The following is a 16366-nucleotide window of genomic DNA, read 5'->3' as shown; positions in this document are numbered from 1 at the left end:
AGCTGAGTGCGTAGAGGCCTAGTAGTCCACAGCTGAGTGTGTGGACCCCTGCAGCTAAGTGCGCAGGGCAGAGTCGAGTCTGTAACCAAGGAAGGAATTAATAAAGAAAAGCTTTACCATAATTTTGTGTATTTGTTCTTGGGTTAATGCATGGTTGATATAATTTGAAAATATATTGTTTGTCTACTGTGTGCACTTGTATGAATGGTTTATGTTGTTAAGTGTAACTTAAAGCATGAAAGTAGTCTAAGATAATCAACTAACATTGGAATACTAGTAAAGTCTTGGGTAATAATGCAGAATCACAGTGTTCAGCCCCTGAGTAGGGATGCACAAAGGTAGTATATCAGGCTGCGAGGTACAAGAAAGAGCATGAAGCAACTTGTGCATAGGATCGAAGTGCGGACCACTTGAACTCATTAGACATCTCCAGGGTGCAGAAACTTGGTTCTAGCACCCTCCCATACTACTTCGGGTGAGACCTCAGTCCACACTCCGCGAACTATTGCCGAAAGGGCCAGTACTATCGGGATTTGTTTGGCTAAATGAACTCTGAACCTGGGTCAAGCCCCAATAAGCCAAAAAATGGTTCCATTGCTGGGATCGGTATTTTCATAAGAGATTTCTGATGTCTTATCACTAGAATCTAACAAAGAAAGGAATTGAAGAGTCGTTGGACATGAAGATTCACGAGTTCGTGGTGCAGGAAAATAGGAATCCATGAGTATCGAAGGAAGAGTGGTTAAAGCGCTAGTTATATACGGAAATCCATGAAATTTGCTTTGCATCCTTCCCCTCTGAGTTGTACGAGTGGATCGTGAAGTTAGCAAAAAGTCATGGAAGTTGTAGGGTCGACAAACCTATTGTGTCGACTCCAGAGTTGGTGCGCAAACTAGAAGCATCAGAAGATAAGATCACACGCACTGTGGATCATTGGGTCGATTGGAATATAGGAGGGTTTATCACCGAGTTCGCGGTAGATACTTCAGTTAGCGACAACGAGGAGGAATGATGCTTCCTCAAAGGACCGCGAGGTAAGTACGTTAAATCTTTGAACACTTGGATTAAGATGCTACTGTGTGGAAAGAAGGTTATGCAAATAAATGATGTTTGGGGCTACGCGAATTGGGAGGATCTATAGAAATGAAGGTAGCACAGAGATAGAAACTAGCCCTTTGATTTCACCTCCGCGAAAAAGCGAGGAAGAGCTCAGAAGGTTTCACCAAGAAGTGCAATCAGTTTGGTAAGGCAACAAATTCCACACATACCACTTCCACCTACACCACCACTAGTCTCACCATCTTCACCCACACCACCTCTGCCACCACCATAGTTCAATATGGCAAGCGCAATAAAATTGTCGGTGTTCAAAGGAGTAGGGAATGAAGATCCAAACCAATTTTGGTTCATGGTAAATGTTGTATGGGAAGCGTAGGGAGTCACAGATGACAATATAAAGAAAGCAATGTTGGTTATTGCCTTGCAGGATCACACACTTACATGGGACATTAAGCATTCCAATGACAATCCAAACATAGGGATCACGGATATCCAAGTTGCGCTAAACAGGGAATTTAGCAGGCCAAAATTAGAGACATAGTCGATTATCAGATTTAAGGAAATCGCGATGCTTCCAGGTGAGACCCCCTGGGAGCTAGATCAGAGACTGAAGGGTATGATTCGTGAAGCCAACATGACCTCGACAAATGGGCAAATCGCGCATGGTTTGTAGAATCGCTAATGCTGCATCTAAGGACCGCGCTGTCACAGTAGAAGTTATCCACTCAAGCCGAGGCCTTGGAGATCGTAATGAGACTGCACGAGACCTTGATACAAGATCCTAACATGGGAGTCCAACAGATCCACGCGCAGTTGAAAAATTTGTGCTTCAAAATACAGAGTTTGAAACAAGACAGGAAAACTCGCCTAGAAGCACGTGAGGAGGTATGCTACATAAAGTGTAAAGGCCGACAACATGACAAGGAACATTGTTCAGTCTTCACGAACTACTTGTTGAGAGGAGGGCCAATGCCATTGAGACTAGAGGCACAGGCATGACTGAGCACGACACCTGCATTATGGTGCGCGATTTCTCAGATAGGGGGAATCATGCTACAGATAACTGCCATCTATTACAGAAGTATACACAGATGTCCCAATAGTTGTTCTATAATTTCTGCAGGTCAGTAGGCCATAATGAGCATACCTATAGAAGTTATGAACTGATGATGGATCAAACTCCTACCTACAGAGTTCAGAAAAAAACGTGAGCCCTCGATCAAAATGAAGGGATGGTGCCCAATGGATTTCAGGGGCGTGGATGAGGTCGAGGCGGAATGGGGCCAGGAAGAGGTCGTAGACAACTGATTTGTTACAATTGTGGAGGGCCAGGGCATTATGCCCACGATTGTATAGATCTAATGAGAGCATCATGTTTATATTGTACCTAGTTTGATCATGAGATAGAGCACTGTCCCACACTGATAGCAAGGTTGCGCAATAAAGGAACATTCCAACCTCCCCCAACTCAAAACATGCAAATGATGAGGTCTGAGCCACACAAGGAAGACCCAAATGTAAACATCGTGCTCCGAAGTGGTATCACGACAGGAGATGACAAAGGCAGGTAGACCGAAGAGAGTGCCTAGGTTTGCAAGGCTCCAACATAGGAACTAAAGTTTGATTTGGAGCGCGCTAAGGAGATGTTCATGGAAGCTAAGAAGAGCTTCATGGAGGCCTCCTCTTCATGTAGTAAAGACAAACAGGAAGTGGAGATGGACCCATCAATGCTCATCATCTTTCTGGAGAAATGCATGAAGCTGCTGTGTGACAACAAGGTTGTGAAGGGGCTGCAAGAACTCATCACTAGATGTGTTGGGACCGCGCTAAGAGAACTGTGCATAGTCCAGAAGCTCGAGAAGCACACAACGTGAATAGGAAGAGAGATGAGATTGATCACACAAATCGGGGAATATGAAATAGATCAAGTGATTTTGGATCTAGGATCGGACACAAACATCCTACCAAAGTAGACATGGGAGCGCATGGGTAGGCCCGCATTGCAATGGTATCCTATTCAATTGTGAATGGAAAACTAACAAAACATCCTGCCGATGGGAAGATTATAGGGAATAAAGGTAGATATCGAAGGTGCGAGTGTGCTTGCAGATTTTGAAGTGATAGAGATTGTTGATGACAACAATCCCTATCCCACGATACTGGGAATAGATTGGGTGACTGATATGAATAGAGTGATAAATATAAAGAAGCATAAGATGATTTTTGAGAAAAAGTCACTATTCATAGTGGTTCCTTTAGACCCTACGAAAGGATCGTGCTACACAGAGCCGTTGCGCGACTGCGATAGCAACAACGATCTAGACTGTATCTACAAGATAACCGCGTGGGAGTAGGACTGGGTGAATCCAACAGTAGATGGCATGATTTCGTGGGAGAAATCTCCCGCATCTCAGATTCAGACGAGGAGATAGATTGATGGAAAAACCGGTTACACGAGGTAACCACGCTCAATTGCAACATGATGATAAGGAAACTGTGCTGCATGGCAATAGAGGTAAGAGATCTTCCTATGTATGATGGGTTGACAACAGTGGATGATTTCCTAAACAATTTTGAAAGAGAAGTGCCAGAACAACAGTGTTTCAATGCTCTGAAATGGGTACTACACACAACGCCCACAATATTTTGGGGTACGCATCAAAGGAGTTTTGATGACTGGCGTGAATGTAGAAGGATGATGCTCATGTGGTTTGGAAAGCCTCCAATGTGGATGAAAGCCAGGGATGATGGAAAAAATAGCCTACGCGCCCACCTCTTCAGATGGGTATAGGCATATGGTACGAAACTTGCACGAACACACACCATCCTTGTGATAGGAAACAAGACCAACAAGCAGGAGCAGGAAAGATGAGGGCACGAATGACGAAGTATGATAATACCTAGTGCACCGAAGATTATCCGTGTGGAAGCCTTTAACAAAGTATGCGAAGTACTGAACGTGGTCCACCATGTGAGATGCACTAACTGGGATCTACGGGTCCTAGCGGTTCTATGGGCTTATAGGACCATGTGCAAAACCTTGACTGCATGGGCACTTCCGACACTAATGTATGAAGGAGATGATGTAATCCCTATGGAGTATGTAAAGCCTAGTCTGCATGTAGCAGCACCCATAGATACGACGGTTCACAAAGCCCGGAAAGAAGGAATCACATAGCTGCAAGAAACATAACACATGGGACTTAAGGAACAAATCCGACAGGGAAACCTTAGACTCCGTGAACTTGAAAAGGAAAGGATATGGTTAAGGAAGAAAAGTGCTTTGATGGATGCGGAGGTCAAGAAGCTGGAGGATGAGATAAAGGAAGAGTTTCTCACCGAGAAAAATAGGATGGTAAGGCAAGGTGCGTATGATCATGCTGACAAGTTTGATAACTATTGCTGTGATTTAGTTAGTCCAATGCCTTGGCTTGGACCGCATATTGCTATCCATAGTGACGAGGGTAGAGTGTTCCAAATAGTGAAGTGCGCGACTCTGACCATAACAATAGAAGGCGGGGATTCTCCAAGAACCATGATGGAGGACAGGATGGAGCTCTACATGGGTGGTGCGGTCACTTGACTAGCCAAGGGAAGGCCAGTCTTAGTGCTCCAAGAGTTGGAAGGGAGCGCGAGACTATAAACTATCCTACCTAGGAGCAACGCGATGTTGGAGATGCGTGCAAAAGCATAGAGTCACAAGGTCTGTGACTATGCACGGGGGGCTGTACCTCCATGCAGGTTGACTAGAAAGTGACCGTTGAAGTCACTATTCATGATGGGATGCTCGAATTGACGCCAAATGGAGTAGGAGACAGGCATTTAAGATGCATTTTATGGGTAATATTTGGGAAAATTTGCCGCTAAGAAAGCATTAATGAACTAGAATTTGGGGGGAATAGTCGAATTTGAACTCAAAAAGCGCTGTAAAACACAAAGGGCTACCCAAAAACAACACTTGGTCATTTCCGAATTGAGTGATTGAGTAGAGCGCTGAGTATTGAGAGCCGAGTGTGCATTGAGCCCCTAAATTCGTGAGTGACAGATTGTAGCACAACTATAATGACATCAACTAAGGATGGTTTGGGAATAGAAGAGGTAACCACCAGCGAGGCCACACAGGCCCTAATTGTGGAGGATGTTCTAGAAGGTGTTGGGGTTGTGGTAGAGATCCCACAATCACCGCATATGCTAGGACCTACGAAGGATAAACAAGAAATGTCTCCCGTACACGTGTCCCCATGAAACCCGCTACACAGCAAATTGTCAATGGAAGAGAAGGGGAAAGTTGTCACGATTGAAACAGATGAGGAAAAAGAAGATTTGCAGGCCCTTATTATTGCAGAGGAAGAAGACAAAAGAATGGAGGTGGATACTCAGCCTAGGCACTTTGCGACAAAACTAGCTACCTATGTCTCTTCGCAGAAAGAGAAGGCCAAACTCCCCAAGGACCTAGATGAGACCAAGAGTTCGCTCCAAATCCCGCTCATCCCAAATGGCATTACGTTTGAAGGCACACACCTGGGCTATGTGCCGACCATGAAATTTGAAGATTGGGACCTTTCTGACCGTGAGAAGTTCCAGCACTGGAGACTGGAAACCTCATGAAGTAGCACATCGCGGGGATGGTAACAATATTAGTGCCGCAGAAATGGTTGCACGGTGTGGAAAAGGTCAGGTTGCTGAACCTACTTTGGGTGCCGCATTTCCACCACCCCCCAATAACCATTTTTGTCATCAGGCGGCTGCTCTACTTTGTGCATGATGGGTATCTATGGCTAGAGGAGCCCATCCCCATCACAGTAGACCAGATTTGTTGTGTTTCCTAGCTTCTATACAAAGGAAAGGACCCCACGACCATATCAGAAGGAAAGGGCAGTGATTTGGCCCTCGCAGAGGCCATGAAGATGAAGTACAAGCTGGAAAAGAAGAAGAGGGGTTATGCCATCTCTAGCATCAAGAACAAAGCGGTACATGTGGAAACCCAAATTCTGGCTGGCAAAGTTATGTGGAAGTGCCGCGTAGAGGAGGTACTTGTGCCGGTGGTCGCACCAGCAGAGTAGTGCGCGAACAGGTCTAGCTTAATTGGTCTGAATTCCTCTGCACAAAATTCTTAGAGAATTGTCGCGAAGCCCAGGAGTAGGGTAAAACATTCCACTGTGCATGCCTATTGTTGTCCATAGTGCTCATAGCAGGGGAATTGTTGGAGGATAGTGAATTCCCCATAATTGACAAAGATTTACCAGAGGCCGTGAAGTACACTTCGCTCTGGGCCACGAAGGATGCGACAAGGATACGTGACACCAAGATATTCTGGGTGCTCATGGAGATGACCATCTGAATGTGGATCAACCGTAAGCCATGGTTGTCGCCCACGGTTTACAACAGTTTGTAGAGTTTCACAGAATTCAAGGCAGACATGCACAACATCTTTATCAAGGCACATAAGGATCCGACGAAGCAGTGGACAAAGCTACCTTTTGTAGCCACTGACAATGCCATTTTTACTGTCTTGGAGGCATGGCCTCCAGAATGGCACGCCCCTAACATTGCAGAACTCAAGAGGTCGGCAGCGCATAAGAAGAAAGATGATGCCAAGTTGCGCATCTCATAATCGGTGAAGAAAAGGCAGAAGGAAACAACATCAGCCGAGGTGTGGGCAGCGCGGGAAGTGGCATGGAAAGCCACTGAGAAAAAAAGGCCACAGAAGCAGTAGCAACAGCATAGGAAGCAACCGCGAAAGTAGGCGAGGGCCAAATAATGCCCTCCTAGGGGTAGGAGGCAGAGGAGGAAGAAATAAAAGAAGAAGCCATGGACCCATGGACCGTGTCCACCTAGCTAAAGTGAAAACACCTAGCAGAGTGGGCAGGGGCTGCGGAAGAAGGTCAAGGCCTCGAAGTTGTCCATTGACCCGATCACCCTAACCGAGGATGATATGCATGACATCAGAGAGACAGTACATGATGTCACCAATGAGGCTCTTCAGGATTTCATGAAGGAGCACCAAAGTGTGTTGGGGTCCCTCAGAGTGTAGTTGTAGGACTTACACGTGCGGGCCCCTCAGGTTGGCACCCTTTCAACCAATCTCATAGTTGGATCCATGGAAAGAGAGTAGATGTTGCATGCATAAATGACGAACATAGTCGTGTTGCCGGAAGGGGCTCTAGTGGCATCAAATGAGGATGACAGGCTTTTGGTTAGCACGATGAAAGGACTCGGAGTTAATCTTGCTTCCCTTCCGTGCAAGACATTATATCTATTACAATATTGGATAACGACAGAGCTACGCTCTAGGGAGAGCTACACGCTCCAAGTCCTTAGTGACGAGAAGATAAACATGGAAGAACTCAGCTTGCAGCATGACGAATTGGTGTTGCAAAATCAATAGTTGGTGCAGGTGATAGGTAACGCTTGCCACAGCGTCCTAGAGTTGGCAATAGTAGAGGTGCAGATCCACAGGTTAGCAACAGGTGTCTGCGAGGCCAGGGAAGAAATGACAAAGGTTCTGTTGGAGCTGAATCTTCAGATTTCCAAGCTGTGATTATAGGTGAAACCATCCACTCCCCTAGAAGTCAGAGAATAGCGCGCTAATGCTATCACAGCGGGATTGGAGGAAATTAGAGGTACAATGCAAGACTGCACTAACATGTTGAAAGAATAACTTGAGGTCCTCACAACTCTACAGGAGGACCGCAACATCCAACACTTAGATATAGAGGCGCAAGAACTCCAACAACAATATGACAGTGTCCAAGGAACTGCACAGATAGTGGTCCTCACGCAACGGCTTGTGAGGATGTAGCAGGCTAAAGCGCTGAAGGAGCAAGTGAATGTGGCACGACACAAGGAGGCAGTTCTCAAAGCACGCGTCCAACCTTGGATCAACGATGCCTTCACCATCATGGCAGAAATCGAAGGCAAGCTCGCGAACATACAGGGGATGCACACATTGATGCAAAGAAGCACTCCAGACATAGAGGTCTCAGAACAACGCATGCAGCAGATTCAACAAGCAGGAGCGTAGTGCTTTGTTGACCTCCGCGCAGTTCGAGAACAGTTGGAGGGACTCTGTGCTAAGATCGCTGCACTGACAGAGTGACTTGAGGGCGAGTCACGATGTTTCTGTTGGGGGCTTGTTGGGTAGGGAATCCCCCCAAGGCATGTTTTGGGGCTCAAAACCCAAGTTTTGACTGAATTGTGTTGTAAAGCTCCGTGAATTGTGGGCACAGAAGTATGTTAGAGTCATAGGTTTTTCCGCCCTAGTTTTGTAATGTAATGTTGGCCTATGCATGGTCTACAGACCATGGATTGTATAAATAAAGCGAGGCTCTAACTGTAAAAGATAACAAAGAAATAGTAGAGTAGCAAGAGTTTAAGTGACTAAGTGTAAAGTGTATCTTCAGGTCATAGGGTAGGAGAAGGCTCTGCAGCTGAGTGTGTAGAGGCCTAGTAGTCCGTAGCTGAGTGTGTAGACCCCTGCAGCTGAGTGCGCAGGGCGGAGTCGAGTCTGTAACTGGGAAGGGAATTAATAAAGAAAAACTTTACCATAATTCTGTGTATCTGTTCTTGGGTTAATGTATGGTTGATATAATTTGCAAATATACTGTTTATTTATTGCACGCACCTGTATGAATGGTTTATGTTGTTAACTGTAACTTAAAGCATGAAAGTAGGCTAAGATAATCAACTAACATTGGAATACAAGTAAAGTCTTGGGTAATAATGAAGAATCGCAATGTTCAGCCCCTGAGTAGGGCTGCGCAAAGGTAGTATCTTAGGTTGCGAGGTACAAGAAAGAGCATGAAGAAACTTGCATGCAGGGTCGAACCGCGAACCACTTGAACTCATCAGACATCTCCAGGGTGTGGAAACCTAGTTCTGGCACCCTCCCATACTATTTCGAGTGAGACCTCAGTCTGCACTCCGTGGACTGTTGCTGAAAAGGCCAGTAGTATTGGGATTTGTTTGGCTAAATCAACTCTGAACCTGGGTCAGGCCTCAATAAGCCAACATGGAGTATTGTGGCAGCCACTGTGTGAGGAGCTAGTGTGGCTTGAAGAGTTGTTGTGCATGTGAAGGCTGAGTGTGAAGATGTAAATCCAAGTCAGTGCTAGAGCATTTGGTGCTAGACAGTTTTGACTATGGGGGTCTGTCCCCAGTAGAGGCTGTGAGAGAAATATTGCAGCGCAATGGACTTTTTCATGTGGAGCAATTTGCAATCGCTGATTGTTGTTCCTAAGTGGTGTAAAGTGACCACTGCTATGGTTGTCGTGAAATTGAAGGCTAGTGCCTTTGTGATTGAGTGGTGAGTAGGAGCCATTGAGCTTCTCATTGAGGCTTGTGAGAAACTAGAGGTTGCCAAGATTTGTGTTGATTGTGGGAGCTAATCGGGTGGAGTTGCAACATCTCACTGGTGCATGTGTAGCAGAGTGCCAATTTTTTGAAAATCATCTTAGTTTTGGGTTTGAGTAGTGTGCTCATGTGAAGCGAAGTTTGTGTCATGGAGCTAAGCCTCACATCGTGTTATGTTATTGCAAGAGATATGTTTCCAATCTATGTGTGAAGAACCTATTTTGTGTATTGGTTGAGGAAGATTGCAGCCCATGGACATGTATTAGAAAGCTTAGAAATGAGTGGAATAATGTTTGATAATGATTTTTATTTTGTTGCTTTTTTAGAGAGTCCATTTGGAAGTATTTTTGGGCCTTGTAATATTTTTTATTCCGGTAGTATTTTTAAGTCATAATAATTATTCGATAAACATAATGGTTTATTGATGACCATGAATATCACGAGGAGAAGTCTATTCCACAAGAACTTGCAATCACTTAGAGTAAAACTTGCTTCTCTCAGAACCCAATTGTTAGAAATTTGATTGGATCCCTTTTGAGATGGTTGCGACAATGGAGTATACGACTATGGATGTTGTTCAGAGGCCACTCATGTCCGAAGATGAGTGAATTTTAGTGGATCTTCATAGAAAGTGGGGAGAGCATGAATTGGACTACCTTGTTTTCATTGTTTGGGATGTTTCCTTGCATCCCAATCTGGAAAAGGTTGTTGATGTTAAGTATGTAAGAAAAAAGCAGCTGAAGGAGCTCATAAGGAAAGCAGTAAATGTTAAGATGAAATTACATCAACAAATGAATAAGCATGGACCCTTTAGCAAGAAGGAAAAAATGAGATGTTTTGTTGTAAGCCTAGTTGAGAGTTAGACCAACATGCAAGTTAAATTTTAGATCGTCGTGATTAAGGGGAGGTGTTAGAACATTAGTCACGTGTCTTCGTATGATGACAATAGTAGGGAGTGAGTCAGCGAGTCATCAATGTCAGTCGACGAGTGTTGGTGAAAAATAAATGACAGTAGGAATATTTCATTGTAGAAACTCCAACTAAATCTATGTATAAATATATGTGTTTGTGAATGCAATGATAATCTCATTTGATGAGTTTCATTTTTTGATATAAACATCCCTGATAATTCAATGATTTTGTTTTAACAAACCATTCTACATGACACCCATTAACCATAATCTTGACTTAAACTATTTACAACATAACAATATTACCTATTCATATAGTATGTAAACAACCATGATAATTCAACGAAATTGGAGCAAATTATGAGAGCGAAGTACTAAAACCTACGATGGTGAGGGAAAGGTGGATTTTGGCATGCTCAGCAATGGTTTCGACACAGACGTGGAGATCCATTCAAAATAGTAGATATCCCTCGATCAAATGTCGAACCATGGATACCCAAGTTTGAGCAAGTCAAACCTTTCGTGTAAATAACTCTATCGTAAACCCTTACTGACGCCTCACATTTCATAAATATTTTTGATAAATTAAAATCACTAAAGCACTTAATATTCCCTAGGGTTTATTATTTCTTGGATTTATAATATGAGCTTTTTGGGTTTAATATTCTCTTATGTTTATAATATCAACCACAGTCAATCATGGTTAGCGAGGGTTAATTATGGTCAACCATGGTCCAAAATCACATTATAGCAAATATTGTCTCAATATGAAAATCAATCATTGTCTCAACCATGGTCCAACATCGGATTATGACAAAGATTGTCTCAATATGATAATCATGGTCAACCTTGGTCAACCATATTTTATCAAATCAAACATTGTCATCCATCGTTAATCATGGTCAACCATGGTTGAATGTCACATTGTGACACAGATTGTCTTGATATGAAAATCAACCATGGTTAAGGATTGTAAACCAGTCCAACATCACATTGGGACAAGGATTGTCTCAATATGAAAATCAACCATGGTCCAACATCGCATTGGGACAAAGATTGTCTCAATATGAAAATCAACCACGGTCAACCATGTTTCTCCTAGTGTTTATAATAATTATATTACAGTTTATATACCTTGGGTTTAATATTATTCCCTTGGGTTCATAATCTCTTGGGTTTATTAATCTAAGGGTTCAACCATGATCAAGCATGGTCGAACATCACATTACAATAAAGATTGTCTCATTATGAAAATCAACCATGGTCAACCATCATCAACCATATTATAATATTTATTTCAAAATTCAATTATTAAATAAATAAATAAATTATTTAATAAATTAATGAATGAATGAATTATTAATTATTAATTATGTAAAATAAATTATTTAAATAATAATGTTTATATTAATAAATATTTATATTTAATATTTAACAATATTAATAACCATATTTTTAATTAGACTTTATATTAATTTTTATACATAAATATTTATATATCAAACTTTATATTTATATTTATTGATTTAATTAACAATATTTATATTAATAAATCTTTATATTTAATATTTAGCAATATTAATAATATTTTACAATAGTTATATTTACTTAAAAATTAATAATAATAATAATAAGTTAATTATTAATTATTAATTATTAATAATTAATAATTAATAGTATTAATAAGTATTAATAATTATTTTCTTATCTCCCAGTTTTGACTAGCACTAAGAAAAAATAAACATTGCTAAGATAAGAGCTAATTCTCATGAGCTTCGTAGTGAAACCCTTTGGTGATCTATTTCCAAGACTCCTTTGGACGATAGAATCTTTCAGCTTTGCGATACTAAGAAGGTAGAAAATGAAAAATCCTTCCTTTTAGATTGTCTGACTCTTACTCATACGTGCTCTCATTTTCCTAACCTTCGTTGCACTTCCAATCTTCTTGACATGTTAAGTCAGCCCAACTTTAATAATGTTGGTGCACTTCCTTCCCTTCTTTTTAATCATAGAAATAAGATTTTGAAGAATCACAATTATTATTTTAATTTTTAATTTTTAAAGGTCTCATAAAATACATTGGTCTTCGTGAACGTTAATCGTCATCATCATCATCATCATTATTTATCAATTAATTATAAATGAATTTATTATTAACAATGAATGAAATAAAACCCCCGATCAGGGTGGAAGAGGTGGCGACGTGTGAAAATATGATGAAGGAGAGAAGGTGGCAATGCAGGCTACCATCAAACATAATAATTCCGCAGGATGTCGGGACAGCCTATAGGCAAGTTAGCATCTCGAGGTACGAAGGCGACAGGGAAGTGGAGGAAGAAGCAGGAAGGAACGGTGGCGAACGGATGATGGGACATCGGGTAGGTGGCAGAAGATTAATAAGGGTAGTGAAGGGCAGAACCAAAGTTAGCATGCTGCAAAGGAAGGAGACGAAGGGAGTTTGAGGTGGTCTGGTGTTCTCTGCAACTCGACACAGGACGGGGTATGTATCTGTAAAACCATTCCTTGCTCTCTTTGCAATCTCCAGCAATATTGGGGAAGAGGGAAGAGGTTTAACCGTTGAAGAAGAAAAACGAAGGGAGAGGGACATGGAATCCTTCCCTGTTTCTACTAGTCAGAAGACAGAAGCTGGGAGAATGAGAAAGGCTAGGGTAGAATCTAGCAAGGCAGGGCGCTGGGCAGGCCAGGACAAATGCAGGCAAGGAGTAAGGTTAGATACTGATCAGGGGCAGTTGGAGATGGAAAACAGATGGTTTGGGAGGCAGAGAAGACCCCCGAGAAAAGTTGTCAACTTCATTCCAGGGGAGGAGGGCCGGGGAAGGTTAAGACTACCGAAAAAGAGCAGCAAGGGGAGGGCATGAATTTGGAAAAGAAGGCCAAGGAGCCTGGTAGCGAGGAACTCACAATGAACACATCTTTCGCTGTGGGGCAGGGGAGTCAGGCGGCAGCCAAGAACAAACTAGCTCGCCCAAGTCGCGGAAGAGGGCGTAGGGGTAGAGGAAGACCTCGCCAATCAGGCAGACAGGAATTCAGGCCCCCCTCTCTAGTATGTCAGAGACGAGGTCGGAAAACCATGAGACATATGGTGCAGGAGGCTGAAAAATCCTACAACGAAGGAACTGACGAAGATATCCGCAAACTTATTCAAGAATTAGAAGCAAATGTAATGCAGGAAGACTCAAAACTGGAAATGGAAGACTTGGGTAACCTTATTCCTGACCTGGGCAACACCAGGGGATGCCTGACCTTATACAAGCAGGCTTTACACATATATTGGGTGTTGAAGCGATTACTTGCAAAGGCAATGGAGCAGGTTGCAACGGAAATGGCAGAGATGGCTCAAGGCATACCCAATTTAAGGCGAGAAATGAAAAATCTCCAAATCACTATGCTCATGTAGGATAGCAAGTTGGAGGAAATTCAACAACAGCTGAAGAAGCTTGTTCCAGTGACGAGAGACACAGACACTCCCCCTGAAATCATGGTAGATTAATTCTTCTAGTTGTTCCAATGGTTTTCCTTGTTAGTTCTTTGAGAACACTTTCTCCTCTTCTTGTTAATAGTTTTAATGATGGTAGGAAACCAGATTAGTAATTTTGGTAGCGAAGTTTATTTGGCATGGATTTGCAGACTTATTCTTTTTTGTTATTGGTCGGCTTATAAAGACTTAAGGTGGCCAATAGACCCGGTTTCCCTTCTGGGCGGGTTGAGGCTACCAAATGCTTGTACATATTTCAACCTGGTTCTGATATAAATAGAAAAAGAAAGGTCCTACTTTAGCTCACAAAAAAAAAATAATGAATAAAATAAAAATGAATTAACGAATTATTATTAATATTTATTACTCAGTAATGCTATTAAATTTATTTAACAATAAAAATAATAATAGCAATATTAATGAAGAATCATAATCATAATTATAAGCTTTAGGTCTATATTAACCATATTTATTAATGTGGTTATGCTAGTACTTCCATATTGTTATGTGGATTGAGTATTATATTCTAGATTATAAAATTAGTATCATTTATAATTTAAAAAATTGACATTTGATTGTGTATTAGGTCTAAAATATTCTCATATTATAAGATTTTTAGTAATGATAATTTAGAGATTTAAAATTTCATAAGTCCAATTTTAACATATACCACACTTTTGGAAGATTTAAAATTTAGTAACCCCACTTTTAATATAGACCACACTTTTGGCATAATAATTAATAGATTTTTAATAAAAACAATTTAAAAAAAAAAGGTCTCACAAGAATTATAATAATTTTGTTTTATAATTAATAGAGAGGATTATAATAATTTTGTTTTATAATTAATGGAGAGGATATGTGTTGAATTTACTGATGCTCGGTACTTAACGAAGGTCACTATGGTTAGGTCACTAACAATTACGCTCTCCATCTTCTTGCCTCTCAATGTTTCACAAATTCTCCACTACTGTCAGGTCACTAACAACTGCGCCCTCCGACAAATTCTTGCCCCTCATTCTTCACAGGCTCTCCATTGTAGGAAACTCGAAAACACCATTAAACATGTCCGAAAATTCTTCCCAGTGATCCCATAACACCATTAACACCATTAAACATATAGGAAACTCGAAAACACCATTAAACATGTCCGAAAATTCTTCCCAGTGATCCCATAACACCATTAAACATATGTCTGAAATATTTTCCTGACTATTCGAAACTTCGGTCCATATTTTTATTGCATCAGGTCTCTCCTGCACAACATGCCTTCAGAGGACTTTTCTCCGATAACACCATTAAAAATATGTCTGAAAATTTTTCCGGATTATTCGAAGCTTCTGTCCATTTTTTTATTGCATCAAGTCTCTCCTCCACAACATGCCTTCAGAGGACTTTTCTCATGTCCCTGGCCAATAACAGAATTGCAAGTTCACTTGTCTGGACTCTGCGATGAAAGAATATTGGGATTCCATTGACCTTTTCCATCTCTCTCACACCAATAACAGAATTGCATATTCACTTGACTCGATTCTGAAAGAAATATAAATATTGGGATTTTTTGTCCTAACAGTGGGACTTTTCGATGTTCCTGTTGATTTGCATATACAAAAAAATATTGGAAACAATAACTGATTTGCATATTCAAAACATATATTGGAAAGTTTAAAGAAATAGGAGCCTGTTTATTAGTCAGATATTGAATAATAGTTTTACAAATTTTGCTTTGAATTATTTTATAATAATTTTAGTAATTAAATTGATTAATAGGTTCTTAATTTGAATTGTTTAATAAATATTTTAATAATAAAATTGATTAAGATGTTTTTAATTTTCTGTCTTCTTTGTTGATTCGGGAAGAGTAAAGGGGTTTGTATCTAATTTTTTTGTCTTTACAAAAGTGTTCATTTATGTTGATTATATGGATTTTATTGTGAAGATTGTTAACAATATGTTCTTTAAGATCTAAATTTTATTTTGAATTATTTTATAATAATTTTAGTGATTAAATTGTTCTTAATTCTTTGAGCTTCTTGGTTGCTTCAGGAAGAGCAGAAAAATTGTTAGCAATGTGTTCTTTAGGATTCCATTTGAAAGATCTTTTAATATTGTTTTTGTAAATAATGTTAATATATCTTGAATATATAGATTTGATTAGAATTTGTATGATTTGCAGTAAGAACATGATATTTGACAAACTCATGGACTATGATCAGATTTGTTTTTCAGTAACTAAATAATTGGTCGAGAATTTCATGGGGATTAAACATATTTTTAATATTTTTTTTTGCTTCAATCATCACATTTATGCAGGGTAGAGAGAATTTTGAGAGTGGGGTTAAAAGCAAGTAGTTATTGGAGTTTGCATGCATGGTTTACTAGAATGCTTCTTTGATCTTCGTATTACAGCCACCATGGGCTACAAGGATTTATTTATCTAAGCTATAGAGTAATCATTTACTATAAGTAGTTTGGTTAGGTGGGTTCTCTCTTTCTCATGGCATTGAGAGGTAGAATTTTGAATGGCTTGAATTACTAAGGTTTTAGA

The 16366-nt window shown here is 40.7% G+C and overlaps 1 pseudogene; it reads left to right on the top strand.

Annotated features, from left to right (window-relative positions):
* The first annotated feature begins 13089 nt into the window (after positions 1 to 13089).
* LOC149149131 (uncharacterized) overlaps positions 13090 to 16366 on the top strand; it is a 144458-nt pseudogene continuing 141181 nt past the window's right edge.

Source organism: Pinus tabuliformis, chromosome 9 (genome assembly GCF_031772625.1).
Source record: "Pinus tabuliformis cultivar Carrire ecotype Pingquan chromosome 9, CPIR1, whole genome shotgun sequence".
In the NCBI taxonomy this organism is placed as follows: domain Eukaryota; kingdom Viridiplantae; phylum Streptophyta; class Pinopsida; order Pinales; family Pinaceae; genus Pinus; species Pinus tabuliformis.
Note: the sequence above shows the minus strand (reverse complement) of the source record. Positions and strands in the feature narration are given on the sequence as shown.